This window comes from Cynara cardunculus, assembly GCF_001531365.2.
Source record: "Cynara cardunculus var. scolymus isolate 2C chromosome LG 4, CcrdV1, whole genome shotgun sequence".
In the NCBI taxonomy this organism is placed as follows: domain Eukaryota; kingdom Viridiplantae; phylum Streptophyta; class Magnoliopsida; order Asterales; family Asteraceae; genus Cynara; species Cynara cardunculus.
Genome location: NC_037531.1, coordinates 981,487 through 1,002,472, shown reverse-complemented (window position 1 = coordinate 1,002,472; position 20,986 = coordinate 981,487).

Here is a 20,986-nt window from a genome sequence, read left to right as displayed (position 1 = left end):
GAAGGATTCTATGTCTTCCCGGACCAGGCTCCATAGGATATGAGTAATTTGTAACAGATGACCAACTATGTCGTGATATCAAACGGTTAGGATACTTGCAAGAGTTGACTAACCCGACTCAATTCAAACGACGTTTTCTGCCATCAATCTGGCATCTGTTGTTCTCTATCCTGAACAGATGTTTGACTTCAAAGACTGCAGGAATAGACACATGCAGCAGCTCATTCTTAAAATTCTTTCATGGGATAGTCTTCTCTCGCAACTATGACTATGCCCTTGTTATATGGAATGAACTAGTGGAGCTCGTGAACGTAAAGAGATTTCCTTCAAAAGCCATAAAATTTGTACCTTTTCAGAGATTTCTGCAATTAGTCATAAAGGCGATGATGAATTCGAATGAAGATATCCCGACCAGATCCAATAGTGAAATGGGGCCGACATTTGTCATGTCTAGAATTCGATAGCATACTGAAGTTGAAGACTTGGATTCTATTATGGAGATTCCACAAGAGCTTTTTGCCTTAGCTGATCAGACGGCTCAATGTGTGATAGATTATAAGAGAGTTATAGATCTTATAGTTCAGCCAGAACTAGTTGAACTTACCCCGGGATCACCCCATGCCTCAGCTGAGAGAGAGGTGTTAGTTGTAGAAGAGAGTTCAGGAACACGGGTTACCTGAACAGGGCAGTGTGATGAGGGAAAATGTAATAGAGAGGGGTGAACAGAAGCGGGGAGCCTCTGATCAGCAAAGTACTTCATCTAATAGTACTTCCACAACTTCATCAAGTTCGAAAGATACTGAATCCGGCAATCAGGCAGCTCTTGGTGATAATGATGGTGATGATGATAATGATAATAATGATGATGACAGTGCTGACAACCATGCTCAACCGATTCCTTCACAGAATATTCCAGTAGGAGCAGTGGTTGATGATTTAAATGAGATCTTTCCAGAATTTTGACGCTCCATAGACTTGCCCAAGTCTGTGTTCATTATCGTTCGATGTTGATGAATATGGAGCTACATATGACGAATATGATCGTATTTTACAAGGAGTTTCAATCGGAGAAGAAGATGAGGGAGAAGCAGTCGAAAATGATGAGAGGATGAGTGAAAGGGACGTAGAAGAATATGGTGAGGGTGTGAGTGGAGCACAAAATGAAAATCAAGCTCCTTACCTAGCAGATACACATAACCGGGAACCCACATCTACTATCGACATTCATTCGTTGAATGTTGGTATTGAACAAGACATAGCTAGTCCAGCTATGCATTTGCACACCCAACCTGACCACTCAACTAGTTCTCAACAACCAGTTATTTCACTTCAACACGAGGATGTAGCACATATGCTATCTACTACTCATTTGGAGAATGTAGTTATTGAAACAAGTAGGTCGCTGCCCCAACCTACGACTTCGATTCTGTGCACCTCGAGTCTAGAGCCGATACACATAGGTACACATGAGTCTCGAGCATCTATTGCTCAAATTACAGTTCTTAGTGAACTAGCCGGAACGACCAGAATGGTGTCAATTGACCTCCCACAAGGACCGGTCAGAAGTCCTACCAGTGCTATCACTATGCCAACACTGAACGTAGGCATAACAGTTTATTCAACTGTTGTTTCAACTGGTAATCTAAGTGATCCAGGTGTTAGTTTACCGGACTTTGTGTCAAGGGAGTATCTGGACGGCGCCCTAAAGGCTGTTCAAGACAACATGGATGCACAAATTGCTAGTCTTAAAAGACTATTGAAAGGGAAAGAGCAAGTTGAAGAAGAGCAACCATTTGCGCCATCACCACCGCCTGTACCTGAGCCTCCGAGGGTACAAGAGCAATCGGTAGACGAACTCAAATCGCTGCTATATGCTAAGTTGATGGCATCTCAAAATCCTGACGCAGAAGATGCAGATTTGGTTGGGCTCTTACGACAAAAAATTGATGAAAACCCTCCTGTTCGAGCGAGTTTTTGGCCTTTCAAGATGTGGTTGCTTCTAGCTTCACCAAAGTTAGTAAGGGGCCGTTTACCAAACGCTTACCCGGGTAAGCGCTTACCAAGTAACATTACCTCACCGGATGAATATAGTCAGGACCAAGAATCTTACCCGGTAAGAGCGAGACAAGGACCAAAAGTCTTACCCAGTAAGTAAGGGCGGCGTCTCTTACCATGGTAAGCGCTTACAGGGTGAATTGTTGTATACTATGTCGTTTTGGTGGACTAAAATCTTACCCGGTAAGTACATAATAGTGTTAAATTTTACCGGTAAGCACTTACCGGGGTAAGTGTTTGATAAATGACCCCTAAGTTAATCACATCAAACACCCAAGATCTTAAAAGCTCAATGGATGCCCTCTTTGAATGGGTATCTATTCTAGAAGAGACGTGCAGATCTCAGGCCACCTCACACAAAAGAAGGCATGATGATCCGGAAGATCCAGATCATCATGAGGGGAGAGGAAAAGACAAAGGGTGGCTGAGACGTCTGCTCAAGCTCCAAGGGTTGAAAGTGAGCCAGCTGCTCAAGATGTGAATGTTGAAGGTTCTGCCCCAGAATCTACACGGGAAAGAATCATCGAGGCAATTGTTGTAGAAGATGAGGAAGAAATGGAAACAAGTCCTACGATCGAGCCAGTGGTTGAAAAGTTGGCGGACTCCACAGTACGAACAAGGTTGTTATTGGACTTGTCTGCCAATGTCGGGTTCAATGACGTGTTTGCTACTATGTTGGGTGGAGAACAAGATTTTGGAGAGGATATTGAGAACATTGACGAGTCAACCGGGTTATACTTTGACTTTGAAGCTGACATTAATGAGGAAGACCCAGTATTCTTGTTTGAAGGTGATCGTCAGACAGTGCCAGAATCCTCCACTGCAGCTGTAGCTGGTGCATCAAATATTCCTGCTCCTAGAGAGCCTTTTGATCCTACAGAGATTTTCATGAGGAATTATGTGCCATTCGTTATTCGAGAAAATGTTCCAGGGTATGACAGAGCTAGGATCCGAGAGCCGTATCTTGAAGACATCTACTTTTGTATCCACCGGGAAACCAAAGATTATCGCTTGGAGTACAAGCACTTTCTGAAAGCCAAGCGTCTGCCTGTTAGTGAAGTACGTACCAAACATCGAGTTGTGTCAATCAAACAGATAGATGCACAAAGACTTCTCAGAGTCTGGTATACGGTCTTCACTGTGACACGACAAGATGGGAAAGTCTGGAGATTTAGTGAAGCTGATTTCTCAAACTTATATTTGGAAGACTTGAAGTATATGTATTGTGAAATCCGAAACATGACTAACAGGAAAGATGGAGCTCTGGTTGCCCTTGATGCAATTAAAAGGTATATGCGGGGTCAAGTAAAGTTCGCTATGGTTATTGATGTTCAGATGGGTCTTGAAGATAATCAAAGAATCATCAATCTGAAGAGACCTGATCAAGACTTAGAAGACATTGATGCTTATCCGGTTTACTTGATCCTTGAAAAACCAGAGTTCGGAGTTATATACTTTGTTGAGCATCAAGTAAAGAAGTTTATGAGATTCAGCGAGCTAAACAAGTATTCAAATGGTACAATAAGACTGGTGAGACGGGCACTTGACTTGAAGAGAGTAAACAATGACAAAGCTATGGAGTCGGAGAGAATGAGCTCAAAAGATAGATATTTGTTGATCAATGCCATAAATCAGCTCGAGGAGAAGATTCAATACCGGAATGCTCTAAGGATGCTTGAAAAACTTCTCGGACTCAAAAAGACAAAATTTACATGAGTTCGAACTTGAATCCAAAGGGGTAGAATGTTGGGTTCAAGTATGTGTGTTATTGTTGTATTCAAATTCTCCATTTTACATGCTTTGTATTAGATTAGTTTAATGCTTTCCTTAGTATAAATAGTAGTTTACTTTGTAATTGTCATTAACTTGTCATTAATCATTTTCTATAATTCTCTGATTAGCTGTAGTTCTCTCTCAAGCAATACAAGAGATATTTGGTGATCTATTCTCTCTCTTCATCTTGTCCTTAATGTTCTTGAAGATCATAATCAGTTGTGTATGAATTTGGGCATTTCAACTTCCTATAGCTGAAGCTAGCTTTAGGGCCAGGAAGTACCAGAGAAGAAGAGGGACAAGCTCCAAGGGTTCTCTTCTCATTTGTTCTAGGAGGAACTTTTGAGAATTAGGAGTCCTTAGGTGAAACATTCACCTCGAGATTAGACTTAGTTTTTTGAGAAGATTTAGATATCTTGATCCCTGAGGAAGAAGAAGGTGCACAAGCTGAAGGAATAGATTTAGATCTATGTGACTTGTTAGCCTACTTTGGAAGAGGTGCTATGACAATGGACTTAACTTTATCTTTGCAACATGAACTCGAAGGAGTTTCTTAAAGATGACTCTCGGTAAAAGAAGACTGAGAGAAAAAAGTGTCTGGAATAGAAGAGACGAAGGTACCAAACTTAAGCATGGACCTGTCAGTAACACTATCTTCCTGATCATAGGAGAAGCCTAGATCAGTCTTTATCTTGGCAGGGATCTGAGCGTTAATGATCTCAGAGGCTTTGACAGAGGCTTTGGACCATCCTTCAATGGTAGTCTTTTCAGTCCTGAGTTCAACAATAGCTTGCTCAATAGGGGTGCACAAAAAACCGTCAACCCGCAAAACCCGCCCAACCCAACCCGCTAACAACCTAATTAAACCCAACCTGCCTAACCGCCAAACCGCCCACCCGCCAAACCGCTAACCCGCCAATTAGGAGGGGTGAAGTTAGGTTGGGCCAAGCTCAACCCGCCCAACCCGCCAAACCGCCGCTAGTATATAATTTTTATAAAATTTTATTTATATATATATATATATATATATGTGTGTGTGTGTGTGTTTATTATGTATATATATATATATATATATATATTAATAATGTATAATTTTTATTGATATTATGTTTGTATTTCATTTTAGCTAAACGTATAGGTAACCAAAAGAGATTCACGATCAAAGAATGATGACAAATAATCTAATTAATAAGAGAAAATTATTGAAAACTTTTTTCCAACAACAACAAATTGATATGTCGGAGAATATGAATGATACTAATAGATATTTTGTTAACGAATCCATCAATCTAAATACTCCGTCATTTGATGTTGTACTTTAGTGGAAATAAAATGTTTAGTTATAGCATTTCGCTACAACAACATTAGATCTTATAGGATGCCTAAAATGTCTAAATGTCCTAATATGATTCTTTATGGGACGAAACAAGAAAAATGTCTTATCTAAAAGATTTACTTTATATGATGATTTTGGGTGTTCTAACAAATTCTATGACGCTTTTAAAATAAAGTATCATATTAGTTATTTTATACGACGCGACTTGAAAACTGTATATAAGCATAGGTGTCTTATAAATATATGAGTTTTAGGGACACTTCTCAAAATATTTATATAAAATAACTAATACGATATTTTATTTAAATATCATTCTAAAACACTTGTTGAAGCGTCCAAAAACGTCATGTAAACCTATTGTAACCTGTAAACTTAAGTTTTATGAATTATTTCATTCGTCAAATTTATGTAACTACTAACTCGCCAAACCAACCCAACCCGCCTCAACCTTCAAGGGTTGCGTTGGGCTGGGTGATACTTTTGAATGGGTTGGGTTGGGTTGAGATTTTTCCAAACCGCTATAATTGGCCAACCCAACCCGCGTGCACCCCTATTGCTCACGCTCAGCTATAGTCTGTTCACTTTCAATAGTGATAGTCTGGTTTACAATGGCCTGACCTTTAAGATCTTCTTCGATCTTAGTCAACTCTTTGATCTTGGAATGACAAATCTTCAACTATTCTTGAAGATCAATGTTAAGCATTTATGCTTTAGATTTGCCATTCAGGGCATTATAAAGGTCAACCGTCAACGTATCTAACGATGATAGGCTAAAAAAAAGAAGAATAGTTTCATTTAGAAACATATCTGAGTAGGAGAGGATGATGAGGGATCATGGAAGGTTGACATCTCAGAAGTTTATTCCTTGACATCCTTGGCCATTAAGCAAAGATAGGCCATATCTTCCTCATCAGAGGATGATTCATCAGATGAATCAGTCCAGTCATGTTCTTCATCTTCTTATACTTCTCCTTCTGCTTCAGATATTTATCGTCTTTGGTTTTGAAGGAGGTGGGATTTTGAAGATGGTATCACAGTCTTTTTTGACCTGAACTCACCTGCAAAAGTGACCTTTACGGTGACAGTTGTAGCAGACCGCTGAAGCCTTGTCAATAGTATCTGACTTTGGATTTTCCTTGATGGTCAGTGTGGGAAATCTGCAGAAATTAGTTTTCCTTGTGAATGTTCTAAAAGACTTAGTTAGAAGCGTCAGTGATTCATCAAAGTCTGCAAGGTCAGACTCTAATAAATCGTTAGAGTTAGTAGAGTCTAACTCCGTTATAGAAACATAAGAAGGAAGAAAAGGGAAGAAGAAGAAGATGGGAGTTCAACTGAAGAATCTTCACAGATCAAAGCTAGCGGAGAGCCTTTCATGTCTCTGGAATCCTTGATCTGATTCCTTTTCAATTGTCGAGACTGCTTGTGATTGAGCAGTACCCATATAAAGAGATGAGAGAGAGAAAGGACATATCATTGGACATCTTTAGACACATAGAGTATGTATCTCAGGATTCTGGTAAACATTCCAGAAACTTCGTCAAAGTTTTTGGAATATTCTCTGCCAATTGTACTCAAATCAATAAGAAGACAATTAAACCTTTGATGTACTTCAGACAATGTTTCAGTCTTTCCACAGAGAAAGCTTTCATATTGTCTTACTAAGTTTATCTTCCTCGATTCTTGTACCTGAGAGGTACCTTCATATTGAACACAGAGAGTTTCCCACATGGGTTTTGAGGTCCTAAGCTTCATCACGTAGTGATAGACCTTGTCAGGAAGAGACATAACTATTATAGATCTTACACGAGTATCTATAGCTATCTTCTTCTTTTCCTCTTCACTCTACTGATCAGGGAGCTTAGGAATCTATCGTTCAAGAATTGTGGCACTCGTAGCTGTTTTGGGAACAACCGAAGATATAGCATATGAAACATAAGGTCCATTTTCTATATAATATGGGATTTTAGGATCCACACCTTCCAAGAAAAGAGAAATCCGATTTTTCCAGGGACTGAAGTTGTCTCTAATAAATCGAGGAGGTTTGGCAAGGGAGCCATTATCATGAGAGTTTGTGATTGTGTTTTGCAAAGCCATTTGAAAAGTAATAAATTATCTAGAGAAAGAGAGATAATAAAATGCAATTAAACAACTAAACAAGAAGAGAAGAAAACACTGCCTTGTACCACTTGTTGGTCCAAGTTGGGTCAACAAGAGTTTTAGACGAACAGTTTGTAGAAGGGGAGGGATGAATACAAACACAAAAACTTTTGTATTTAAAAATATATATTGATAGAGAATGATCAATACAGATTTTTGTAGATTGTTTGTGGAAATAGACAAGGTAAAGATAACCTATCTAAAACAATCTAAGTTTACACACAGATATACTTAGTAAAATAGAAAAGATTTGCTGAAAAGATAAAGCAGGAAAGGTGTTCTTGTTGGGTAAGAACTTTAGAGTTCTTGAGAGGGATTCTAACTTGCTTGAAGATAAGTGTAAGTGTTCTTTTTAGATGTGTACGTATATGCATGTGTTCTCTGCATGGAGAGAGCACTCGTCTATTTACACCTATTGCATTAAATGCAAATCAGAAAGGGTTTGAACACGCATCAAGCTTTAGGAGGAAAGCTTGTTCTTTGCTATAGTGAATACTACAATTGTCTATTCATGAGCAGACATCCTTTCGTGGAGTTGGTGGGCACTAGAGTCGACTAGTCGGCTCCTTGTTGTGCTGTACTCTAGAAAGGGTATGGGTTTGTCCTTTGTGTTTGGAAGGAAAAGACTAAAAAAATCTTGCACAACAAGCTTCATTTGATCGATGAATGCTGGAATAACACTGAAGGTCTCTTCAGCATTCGTTGAAGCTTAGGCAACCTTCACACATATGTTGACCAGGTTGTAATCACTAAATACCGCTTCAGATCACGAACGCATCAGTCACTAATCTTTAGTTTCACTCTTCGACTTTCACTAAAGGTTCTTTGGTGTGAGTTTTGACTTCTTGAAGTATCGCTGTTGCTATAGGATTTACAATACATGTTTCAGCGATCACTGAACACACTCAGTGATGATCGCTGGAACTGAAATAATAGAAACATAATACTTCAAAAGGTAAAAAGGATTATCATCAAATCAATGAGAGAGAGGATCAATAGAGACGCTCTGAGTGGCCGAAGCTATATCAAGGACACAAGTTTTTAACTGGGATAAGGAAAATCACAAAACAAATGATAGAAGGTAATGATGTGCTCGAAAAGGCATACAAAATTCAAGCAAGTTGTACCTATGAACAAAACACTCAATGGGGAAAGGAGGTCCTTTTTCTCTCTATCTCTCTTTCTCTCTTGATCTCATACAAAACTAAAAAATAACAAGGGTAATAACCTTGTAATAAACTATAGCCTTACGGATGGGAGTGAAGTATGGTAACGTAGGGAGTAAACTGAAAGTACAGAATTTTTGAATTTTAAAAGTTGGAATTCTGATATTTAGGTCAGAACATAGAGGGAAAATTGTTTTGAGGTGTTTATCCTGAGTAACATATATCATCGAGACATGTTTGTGTTTGTATTTTTATACAGTTCAATCTTTGATGATCTTCTTCTTGTAATAGGTGAAAGTGTTAATCACCCACTGTCATTTTAAGTGCATATGAGTTCATTAAATAGAAAACTAGACATAGATATAGATGTAGACTATAATTTATAAACAAAGTAAATTATCAATCAGTGGTTGAAGAAGGATATTGCTTGTCTGATAGAATTTTAGTGTACAAGAAAGCTATTGACTCTACAATATTGGTCCTCTAAAGACCTTTTTAGTGTGAAAGGTCCTTATAGCCTACCTAATTTAGGGGAAAAGTTAGAAGAACCAAAAGTGAAAAAAATTAAGCCTTGGAAACAAACTGATCATAAGTTACTTTATTTGTGTTATATGCACCTACAATTCAAGTTATCTTACGACTTAGCAATCTATCATGGGATTCATAGTCTAGAAACTCTTGCAGCGTGTTTCTCGATTATGGCTGCTAACATAATCATAGTGACATTATAGTGTCTATCAGTTGTTTATTAAAACCAAGATGTGACATGACAATATTAGCATGCATTATGCATGACATGAAATCCGTCATTTACCAGATTGTAGACATGCTATTAGAAAATATGCACTATTGAACAAACTTGGAATGTTTTCAAATTTTCATCTTTGTTTGTGAATGTAAGGTGAAAGTAGGAGTGATGTGTTGGCATCATTGTTTTGAAACTAAATTAGGAACTTAGGTGGTCATCCACCTATTTGTTGTATTAAAAAAACTAATGATTTATCCCTTGCATCAACATCTTCCAATTACACACTATACAATATGCCCTTTAAATCCGAACATAAACTAAAGGAGGGAAGAGGGACATTGCACCGGTGAAGCACCAATTGTGTTCCAAGGCCAACCATACAACAAACTTCTATATCTTTTGCAACCTATACCTATTTGCAATCCTTGTACTGTTAGTCTTTTCATTTGATTGCTGACAATGTAGTTTACTAATTACACTTTGAATGCTTCCACTGCAGTTGATATCATTTCAGCAATAGAATTTGATAACTGGGAACCATCTTGCGACTATAGATCGTGGGGGTCGTGTGGTTTTGTTCGAAAAAACTGATAGATTAGATGTATGCTGGTTGACCATCTTTCTTGAAATTTGTTTACATTTATTCTCCTGACTTATTGTGATTTAAAGCTTAAGATTGTTCACTGATATCCATATTGTAACATGAACATGTATAAAATAGCATGGTGTTCATCGATGGAAGATGTCATTATTGGGCTTGCATAAATGTCAAGGTTGGAGATCTGTCCCACTTCAATCCAGAAAGAAAAGGGTTCATGGGACTTGTTCCAACTACACTATTGCAGACATTGATACAACCTAAAAGATGGGCAGACTTTAATGGATTAACTTCAAATTGAAATTTTCTTCTCTTCCTTACAAGAATTTTTATATACGAGATTCTGAAAATTTTCATTGTTCTATAATGGCACTTAAAAAAATTTGAGTTGTAGCATAGCTCTTTTACTAAGCCTATATTCAAGTTCTATTAATCTTGCAACAAGTGATTTGTTAAGAGGGGCCCTTAGACCATGAAAAATCTAATGGAATCTAGAGTCTTACCCAGTTTTTAATGATCTTGTTGATGATTGTGTTGAATTTTTTTAAGGAAAATATCGTCTCGAGATTGATCATATGCACTAAGAATCACACCTACAACTCTTGTAGAATATATTTTGAGCTCCAACTTCCTTAAATTCATTAAATTTTAGGCAGACCTATAAAGATTGGATCTGTTTGAGAAGATGGACCGAAGCCTTAGGTAATTTTCTTATCATTTTTAAAATCTAAAAATTTCCTTTAAACAATGCATTTGAACTTGGATAGCAATGTGTTATTTCTTTCATCTTCTTAACAAAAGCATGTTGTTATCTGTTTCTCTTGTCTAGGGTCAAGAACTCAAGATGATGGTGATAAGGAGAAAAAAATAAGATGGATATGAGGATGAAGACAATCAAAATGTTGAAGATGTAAAAGGGAACCATGGTGACAATTATGAGCAAGTATGTGTAACGACTTTAGTTTTTATATGTGTGTATAGTTGTCAAGGCAGTTTGATTAATCATCCATGTGAAAAGCTATATAACTGCCTGTAGGTGGCATGTCCAATCAATAGCCTTCATGTCTCAGTTTATTAGACTTGAGCTGACTAGACATAAGTTAAAGATTTGTGCATTCAATCAAGAGCTGAAGACCAGAGGGGTTCTGGAAAGCCTACATTCATTAACCACATGAACTCTACAACAGTGGGTAATCATCAGGTTATGCATCTCTGGTTGTTCACATCCTATCTCTGGATAATCTTCATCAGGTCTCTAGTCTTCAGCACTTAGAATATTTTACAATACTTTTACATATAAGAATTATAGAGTCTAACAAAATGTCGCATTATAACTCCAACAACCCCATTCGAATACCAAGAAGAATTTCCACCACTCAGCTCCTTCGAACTTACTCACCAAACAAGTTGGAAGAGCTAAATTTCTCAATGGGAAAACACCATTGGAAGGACCGTGGCTTTGTACACTATCTGGATGTCTTTCGGAACATCATATTTATAGTCCTTTGGCCTGGACAAAAAATCTGTTAGAATATTTTGTGACCTCTTGATGCGTTTCATAGTAAATTTCCATTAAGAGAACCAATTCGCCTACCTTAAAAGTTGGGCTTCTAGAGTATCTTTCTTTTAAAATAAAGCATGCGTAGAAAATAAGACATATCCATTAAAATATGGAAGTCGTGACCGATTAGATGGAATTGGAATCTTTCTATTCCCCTCTTGAATGGTAAAAGTTCCTTGAAGGTAGAGTGATAGTGTTTTTCCGAATATTTGAATGTGCCACTTTTGTATCCACAAATTGTTCTGACACCATTTTTGTCTTGAACTATTAGGACTGCCCCCAGTACTCATCTCTTCCGTCAGTCTGGAGGATTCTTTTGTTAGTAATTGTGGGAATCTTTAAAGGAGGCATCACATCAGGTAGTTGTTTTATCTTCTTTATAGCTAATGTATGTTTTTCACTTCAAGGACGCTGACTTTTCATCAACATGAGGAATAAGGGCACAGTGTCACTCGATAATTTAGGCACAAAATCTCATATAATTTACTAGCCCAAGAAATTATTGAATTTCTTTTTGTGACGTCAATATTCCTGTAAACTTGTGTAGTTCTTGAGCTATGTGAGGTTGTGGTTGGTACTTCTCATCATATTTTTTGATACCAAGAAAATCAATAGCATTTACTCCAATTTTCATCTTCTTTTTAGATAACATGATTCCATGCTCCTTGACTATGTAATGGAACTCGGTGAGTAAATCTATCTGAGATTTTTCATCGGGTAAGAACAAAAGGATATCAATTGATGTATACCAGAGTGTTGTTCATAATAGGTTTAAAAATCCTTATCTTTAACTTTTGGAAGATAAATGGAGCATTTTTTTAACCTGAATGGCATTAACTTCCACTGGTAGTGATGGTATGGGATGCAGAAGGCAGTCTTTGGTATGTCATCAGGTCTTAATCCTAATTTCCAAAATCCGGCTTTAGGATCAAATTTGGACAAAAAATTTGCATCCGCGAGAGAGTGGAATAATGACTTCTTCTGTGGTAGAGGGAACTTATCATCAGCTAAAGAATGGTTGAGGGGGCTGATAATTTATGACTAGCCTAAGCTTGCCCATGAACTTGTTCCCTTCTCTTGTTGACGTAGAATGCTTCACATGTTCATGGTGATGTGGTTGTCTGTATGAGACCTTGGTCTATTAGTTTTAAACACTACTGAGTTTCAAGCTAGTAGTGATTTGGATTCATGTCACGATGGCTTGCCTTTGTAGGGTTAACATCTTCGTTTTGTTTGATTGGGAGTGTAAAAAATGAAGGATTTAACCATAGTGGAGATTTTTTATTTCAAGAAACTCTGTGTGATTGGAGGCGCAAGAAGTCTTAACAATCTGATGCTTGAGACAATCTAGAGTGATATATGATGTCATATAGAGTCATGGAATAGAGCTCCATGGATTCAAGAAACTCTTGTAACATATACTATGTTCTGCATACCTCAAACTTGGTAATGTATGGATTATGTCGAAACCAATCAGAAGGTATTTTTCGTGCGAACTAGATCCTAACAGTCTGTGTTTAAACACACATTTAGGAAAGAGCTGGTTGTACATGGGATACTGATTTTGTCAATAACAAAGGTATCACCATTGGCTGCTAGGAAGTGTTGGTGATGTGGCTTCCAGTAGTTGTTAGGTAAGATATTGGGCTTCAATATCACAATAGAAGACCCAGTATCAAAGAAGGCGACGACAGAGATAGTTTTGGCATATATGTTGTGATGAGAGGTAGACTTTGGCTAGAGGTATTGGATATTATTTTTGTAGGGGTAATATATGCGGGATAGGGACTTAAATGTGTGGAAGAGGAAGATGGCTTGCCTGAAAAACCGAGAGATGTTTTACCATGAATACTTCGATGTTGGGATGGTATTCTGAAGGATCAGTATCGTATTCTTCATTTGAAGAGTCTGAATAGACAATTGAACATAACGTCTAGTCATTAAGTTCATCATCAAGATAATAGAGGGATTCTAGATCGAAGATGTCATGTGGCTCAATTTGGTTGAGTTTTTGAATCAGTGCTTGGGATTTTCTCTTGTCTTTACAATATCTTGCAAAATGTCCTTTTTGTTGCATATGTAGCATCTCTCAGTGTTTCGTCCCGCTGTGATTTCTGCTTCAGGAATTTCCATATCTTGTTTTGACCGTTATGTGGAACGAATGGCTTTTTTTTGGCCCAAACTATGGAACTTCTTAGAAGTGGTGTTGATCCCAGGTCTCTCAATATAACACGAAGATTTATGTTATTAAACCTAAATCTATCGTATGTATGAAGAATAGTGAATAACAGCTTATATGATATTCAAGAGAATATGAAGCTTCAAATGATTTCACTATAATAACTTCAACGAGAAGTAATTATTATTTTACAAGACATGTGAAAGCTATTTATACTATCAATCTAGTCTAAGAGATAATAATCTAGTGAACCGATATCTATGAGATAATCTAGGAAAAGATATCTATCTAGAATTAAGGAGTTATCTCTGAGTACCTTGTGTAACAGAATTCCAGTTGTCGATGAGTCATCTCCATCTGTCTTCTAGGTAGTATGTTCAACCAGGAGTCTTCACGTTTCTGCTTCACTTGGATATCTCTGATTAAACACTTGATGAATCTCTAAAGTGCTATAAACTAGATAAGTGATGGAGATGCTTTGTTCATCGCACCTATGGACCATTCATAGCATCTTTGGTTCGCCTTCAAGCACTTAGATCTTTTCCATCTCTTCTTCCATCGGTCCTCCGGACTTTCATACTTGTACATTTTTCATTACTTTTACAGTAAGAATTATGGGGTCTAACAAGTGGACATCTTCCTTTTGTGGGAACAATCATAAGAAGAACTTTCTTTACATTTTATCCGTAAATACTTGTCATCATAGGCTGCACTAAGGTTTTTTCTAGCCTTTTCAAGATTAGAAAAGAAGTTTTTTTGATTGCAAAGCTTAACGAGGGCATTCAACACTAACTAGTAAAGTTCTCCTATCGAGGCTTGAGCAACTGTGACTCCTTTCAACTCTAAGAACCTGAATGATTCATTTTCCAGAGTTTCTAGGAAGGAGTTTAAGAATACTTGCTTGAGATTCACATCATCTGGTCTATCAAGACAATAAAATCTTTTTGGCATGCGAGCATAATGTCATCAAAGGTTCTTTTTCTGATATGAACAACACTATACTTTCAAGAATTCTTCCCTTGCATAGGCAGTATGCTTGATTGGATTGCTTATAAACTCAACACATATTTTATGTATGAGTTCTTCAGGAGACTAGGATTGTTGGATATGCAATTGTTGATACTCTCCAAGGCTAAAATACCAATCTCTAAGGCTACCCTGGCATTTGGTTATAAATATTTTAATTACTATGTCAATATCATAGTTTAAGAGTTCTGTACTACACCATCTTTGCATATCAATTCTTCTGTCTCCATATTTATGGAGGGATATCATCAAAGATGAACTGTCATTTAGTATCACCTTTTGGAGTTCTGGCCTGTCTCTGGGGTGTTGATTCTAAACCATTGTCATTTGGTCCTTCTTCAACTTCTCGATCAACATGATATCTGGTTTCTGGCTGTCATGAACAAGTGTTCAAATGCCTCTGTTGGGTTGATATCATCTTTTATATAAGTGGAGAAATAAATGATTGGTGCAACAACAGTGGATACTGTAGGGTTAATCTTTTTAACTTTAAGAAGGAAGAAATTGGGTTCATTTTTGCTATTGGTAAAACCGGGTGGTCTAGATGAGCCGACCATAGAGGTATCCTCTGGGAGTACCTTTGTTACACTAAAGAAGGCTATCTCATTTCTCATTGGGGCTTGTGGAGATTTAACGAGAATCCATGTGGGTCTGGTTGTTCTTTTTTCTTTTTATGAGAACCATAGCAAAAGTGATGGAGATGTCTTTATGAATGGTGACAAAGGAAGTGGTTGTGAATCAATTGCGGTTCCGACATAGGGAGTGGAAGATAAACTTCATGGATCATCAACCAGAGTTGATAATTGTTTCTGATTGTGTTGTCTTTCAAGATCTATAAGCTGAATCTTTAGGAACTTCATTTATGCTTCCTTCTGAGTGAGAGCATTGTAGGTTAGTGAAGGACTATTATGAACTATGTGGATAAGTTCATTGTGGATTCTTTGTATCTTGAACTTGATTTCAATGATCATATCTTCAAGAGTCTGTACTTTTATCGTGAGAACCTCTTGTGTCTTTGTCAGCTTTGTTTGTTGTGCCAAAATAGTATTGAGAACTTTGTTTTGGCAACAGTGTCTTCACTCTGCCAGCATGACTGATGGTGTTGGGTATTCCCTTAAAGCTTATAGTTGTGGGAGTCTTGATCTTCTAATCATACCTTGTTCTTTGGTGGGTAAGTTCAAAGGAGCTGAGTGGTGGAAATTCTTCTTGGAAATCGGATGGGGTTGTTGAGGTGTTATAACACAACATTTCCTTGGGACGGGTTGGGGGGTTTATGAGAAGGTAAGGTATGGCAGGGCTTGAGGGTCGGTATTGACTCAAAGGGTGAGTTTCCATACAAGACACATTAATCAAACTTTTTTGATGTTTTGCCTAGGAGTCCGACAGTAGGATCTCCTGCTTCATATCTTTTTTTAGCCCTTGTTGAGATCCTTTCTAATGAATATTTTCATCGTGATCAACTCTGTATGCTTCGTCTAAGCAACCTTGACAGTTGCATGCATCATACCAGCAATGTTGGTCTTTCTGTACCAATGTTGATGATTATACTGGTTGGATCAAGCCAATGGTTGGGAATATGTCTGTCTTCGTTTCTCTATTTGAGAACTTGACCTCAATCAATCCATTTTCATGTCGAATGAAATCTGGAGCTGTGTTCGGTTAGACAGGAGCTTGGTGAATCTACTCGTAATTGGTTACCAATCTTTTTGGTAGGAGTTTAAGCAACTCTTCTCTAGATAACTATCTTGGAACATACGTGTACATTGGAATGCACTTGAATTGACATCAATAAGCAAGGCATCGTTTGTGTGTTCTTGTTCCGAAGCCATGATATCCAAAGAGTGGTTTTGGACTTTGTACGCCATTTGATACTAAAAGGTTGCCTGGAAGGTGTTAACTTGGGCAATACCACCTATCTGTATCTGGGTTTTGGGGGATATGTATAGTGAGGGATCAATGAGAGGCATGTTGAAATTTGGTTAGAAGGTGACAAAGACTGTTCCTGCATTCAAGGTTGTTTGTATAGTACCTATGCTAGCATGGTGGTATTCTACAAATCTGGTGTCATTTAAGGCGAGACGAAAAGCACTTTAATCCTTATGAAGATGATCCATCTCACCCTGACTCTCATTGGAAGTAATTATCGTAGATTAATATTAATAACTATCGTAGTAATTATCGTAGATTAATATTAATAATTGTCTTGACTAAAGGACAAAATAATAATGTAAAAATGATGTAAGCTTTAAGTCACTCATATGTGATGTAAGCGCTTACCTCCTTTAGGTTGTACTATTAGCTAGTAGTATTGCTTGCTTTTGTCATGCTTATGCAATGGTATATTTTTCTTACCTGTAAAAGGAAGGCTCCCTATCATTTGTAGATCATGCTGAAAAAGAAATAAAAGCTTCTTCAACAATATTCTCTCTTGTTCTTAATTTTGTTCTTAAATTTAAATTCATACTCTTCATGCTTTATCTTATTCTCGCTGACCATATCTCCTAGTCTTAGTCATCCATTATCGACCCTAGTCTCCCAGTCTTAGGAATCACCTGTTAGTATCAGAGCCGCACCATCGTTCCTCCTCCTTTCTCATTTAAATTTATATTAGTATGCTCTATGACTGCCATTTTTATACGGATCTCTCATATCAGAAAACCAATCTAAAGATAAAGCCGAGTGATTCGATATTAAGCCTTAGACATTTTCCGTTCTCATCTTCATGTTGAAAAATTTGTAAGTCGACAAAATAGAAGTCGCGTCGATATTTTGAAACAAGAAATTGAAGATAGGTTTGTGTCTTATGGAATAATACCATACCCAATCATGAACTCAGAACCTTTCTTACTCCCATTCAAGTTTTAGACAATCTTCTGCCTCTAAGATAGACCAGTTATACGAAATTTCTTATGTCTTAGATGGTTCTAAAATACCCTTAATGACTATGGCCATAGTTAACCCCTGTAGTGTTTTTTCTAATCCAACTTCCTCTTTTTCCAGAAAAGTAAAAAAAATGATAACGTCCAACTCAAACCATCAAATGAAAGATTTTGTTCAGGCATCCAAATTTGACTCACATCAACTCCCGACCACCACCGCCTATCTAGTGACATTATCCATCCTAGTAGACCTTCCAAGGCATTGCCGAGCTGTTGATCCTCTCTCTCTCTCATTGATTTAATGATGATCCCTTTTACCTTACGAAGTATAGTATTTCTACTATTTAGTTTTAACGATCTTCACTGAATCTGTTCATTGATCGTTGAACATGTATTGTAACTCCTTTAGAGACTGTTATACTTCAAGAAGACAAAACTCACACCACAGATCTTTCAACGATGTTGAAGACAGAAGCTGAAGGTTAGAGACCATTAAGTTCGTGATCTGAAGCGACATTTAGTGATTACAAGCTCGTCTAAATTATGTGTGAAGTATGCACAAGTTTTAGCGAATGCTGAAAAGACCCTCTAGTGTCATCCCAGCATTCATCGATCAAAGGAAACTTACCATGCACGATTGTTTTGTCTTGTCCTCCCTCACACAAAACACAAAACACAAAACCACACCTTTTCTAAAGTATAATACAGTACGAAGCCACTTCGTTGACTCTATAGTGTTTACCTACATTATGAAAAGAGGATTGCTCATATATAGCCAAAAGGATTATTTATTATAGCAAAGGACAAGCTTTCCTCCAAAATCATGACACGTGCTTTGTACCTTCTAAATTGGATTTAATGTAATGGGTATAAATAGCTGTGTGATCTCCTCTCAGCTATCATCTCTTCTACTACTAACTTACACAAATCTTAAGAGAAAGAACCACTTAGAACAAGTGACGAGCACTTACTTTCTTATCTTTATTTCTTGTAGCAAATCTTTTCTATTTGTTGTTTGTAATCTTTTGAACCTTTGATTGTTTAGATAGGTTTTTTACCTTATATCTTCCGCAAACAATCTGTAAAATTTGTATTAATATTTCTTTATCAATATATAATCTTTAAAAGTGAAATTTTCTATGTTTGTATTTATCCCTCCCTTTTACAAACTAATTACCTATAACTCTTGTAGATCCAGCAGGGACCAACAAGTGGTATGTAATATTCGGTTTCCAGATATAGTTGATCGGATTTTAAAGTCATATGGTAATGGAAAGTTTGGGGTTAGAATTTGTAGTATAAGAATTTTTGGGGAATTAATTTGTGTGTTTTCTTTTCCTCATTAGATTGTTAAAATTGGTGTAAAATGTTAAAAAAGTATGATGCTTGAAGGGGGGGGAGGTGCCTGCTCATGCACCGCCCCCAAAACCCCCTTACTTCCAACTTACTATATATAGTAACTTTAGTGGAACTGAAAAAGGTTTTCATCACTTAATATCAAAGAAGGCTCTTTGGAAGATTTATCAAAGGAAGAAGAAGAAACAGATATCAAAGCCGAGTTTTAAGGCAAAGGTGAGTTTTTCTTTCAAATTTTGGGTACTTCATATTGATAGAATTTTAGTATATGCTGCTAAAAGCTTATCCTGTGGTGTATGAAATGGTTTTGATTACCTTATATTCACTGTTTCACTTTATCGTACATTGAATCACCTAAAAGGAACCATCGTCGGACAAAGCTTGTCCGATGAGGTCCCTCATCGGATAAGGCATGAGGACCCTTCATCGCTCAAAAGGTTAACTGATGAGGACCCTTCATCGCTCATCCTTCATCGATCAAAGCTTGTCCAGATAGGACCTTCACCGATTAAAGCTTGTCCGTATAGGACCTTTACGATCAAAGCTTGTCCGAATAGGACCCTCACCGATCAAAGCTTATCTGGATAGGACCCTCATAGATTTTAGTGTTGTGCGGATAAGACTTGTGCATTGTCCGATAACCTACTCATCGTACATAGTGTTTTCTGGATAAAACTTATGAGTTGTCCAATAACCTTCTCATCGGATATAGTGTTGTCCGGATGGGACTAAAGTGTTGAGCGATAATCTCTTCAATGAACAAGTACTGTCTATTTGAATCCTATTTCTCATGAAATAGCGGTGTAACCGCAATAGATGAAATGGCGGTGTAACTGCGATAGAGGAAATGGCTGGGTAACCGTGATGATATTTTATGATTAAGATTCAAGTTTGAACTATCTTAATACTTGCAGTAGATTGTGTTATATGAGGGAGATTCACTCACTAGACCTTTTGGTCTAACCTTCAATTATTGTGATAAATTATTTTGCAGGTCATCCATCATCACTTAATAACAGCAAAGGGAAGATGTAGAAGAAGTTTGGAAAAAAAAAAATTATTATGAAGATTGTTTTTGTTAAATCATACTGTTGATTTGTCATATGTAAATATACTTGAAATGTTTGTATATTGTTGGTACATAATGTATGGAAGTATGTAGTGGGTTATTTCATGGTATCAAAGCAGCGTTTGCTTTTTATGTTGTTTTGTTGTTTTATTGGTATTTTGTTATCTCTTCTTCTCTAGATAATTTATTCCTGTTAAAATGGCTTTGTAGAACACCATAACTCACTTTCACGATAATAGCCCTCTTGCCAAACCTCCCTGTTTCATTAGAGACAACTGATAGGACACTTTATGATCAACCTTCATAAAAGCTTCATATATCCATGGCAGATCTAGATTTGAACATTAAGAACTTGGAAGGAGTTTGAGAGAAAAGGTCAAACCTTCAAACTTGGTCAAACTCTATTATTTCTTACGTATGAGTTTTACAATGAAGCTCTTTCTAAAATTACATTAAGTCTAATCTATTTATAGGGTCAAAGATGAACCCACTAGTCAAAGTCAAAGTACATACAAAGTCAAACACGATGTCTATTTTAATTATAGACAATTTTATCTTTCGAGACGAATACAATTTAACACTGAAATTCAGTCTTAACATTCTCCCCCTTTGTATTCAGGCTTGAAAGAATTTACGCGCTTTGAATCTCGTTTGAACTTTGTCGCTTTAAGCTCTTTATGACTTCTTCAGAAACAATCTTTACTTCGAAATCTTCAGACGATCTTTTGTTGAGAAAATCTTCTAACATTCTCCCCTCGAATGTAGAACAACAACGATCTTCTCTTTTGACAATGTATAACAGTATCAGCAAAAATCTTCAGAAACAATCTACAAGATGTGATCTTCAAAAAATCTTCAGACAAACAAATTCTAATATTCTCCACAAAAACAAACTTCTTCAGATTAAAATTCACAAACTTTCTCTTTGATAAGAAATCTCTATCAGTAAACTTTTGAAACGATGATCTTCATATTCAAAAACTCTCAGACATTATAGCACAGGAATAATCTTCTGTAATAATCTCCAGTCGCACTCCTTTGAGTCTTTTGCCAATCTTTGTTGTTACTCCCCCTTGATCTTTA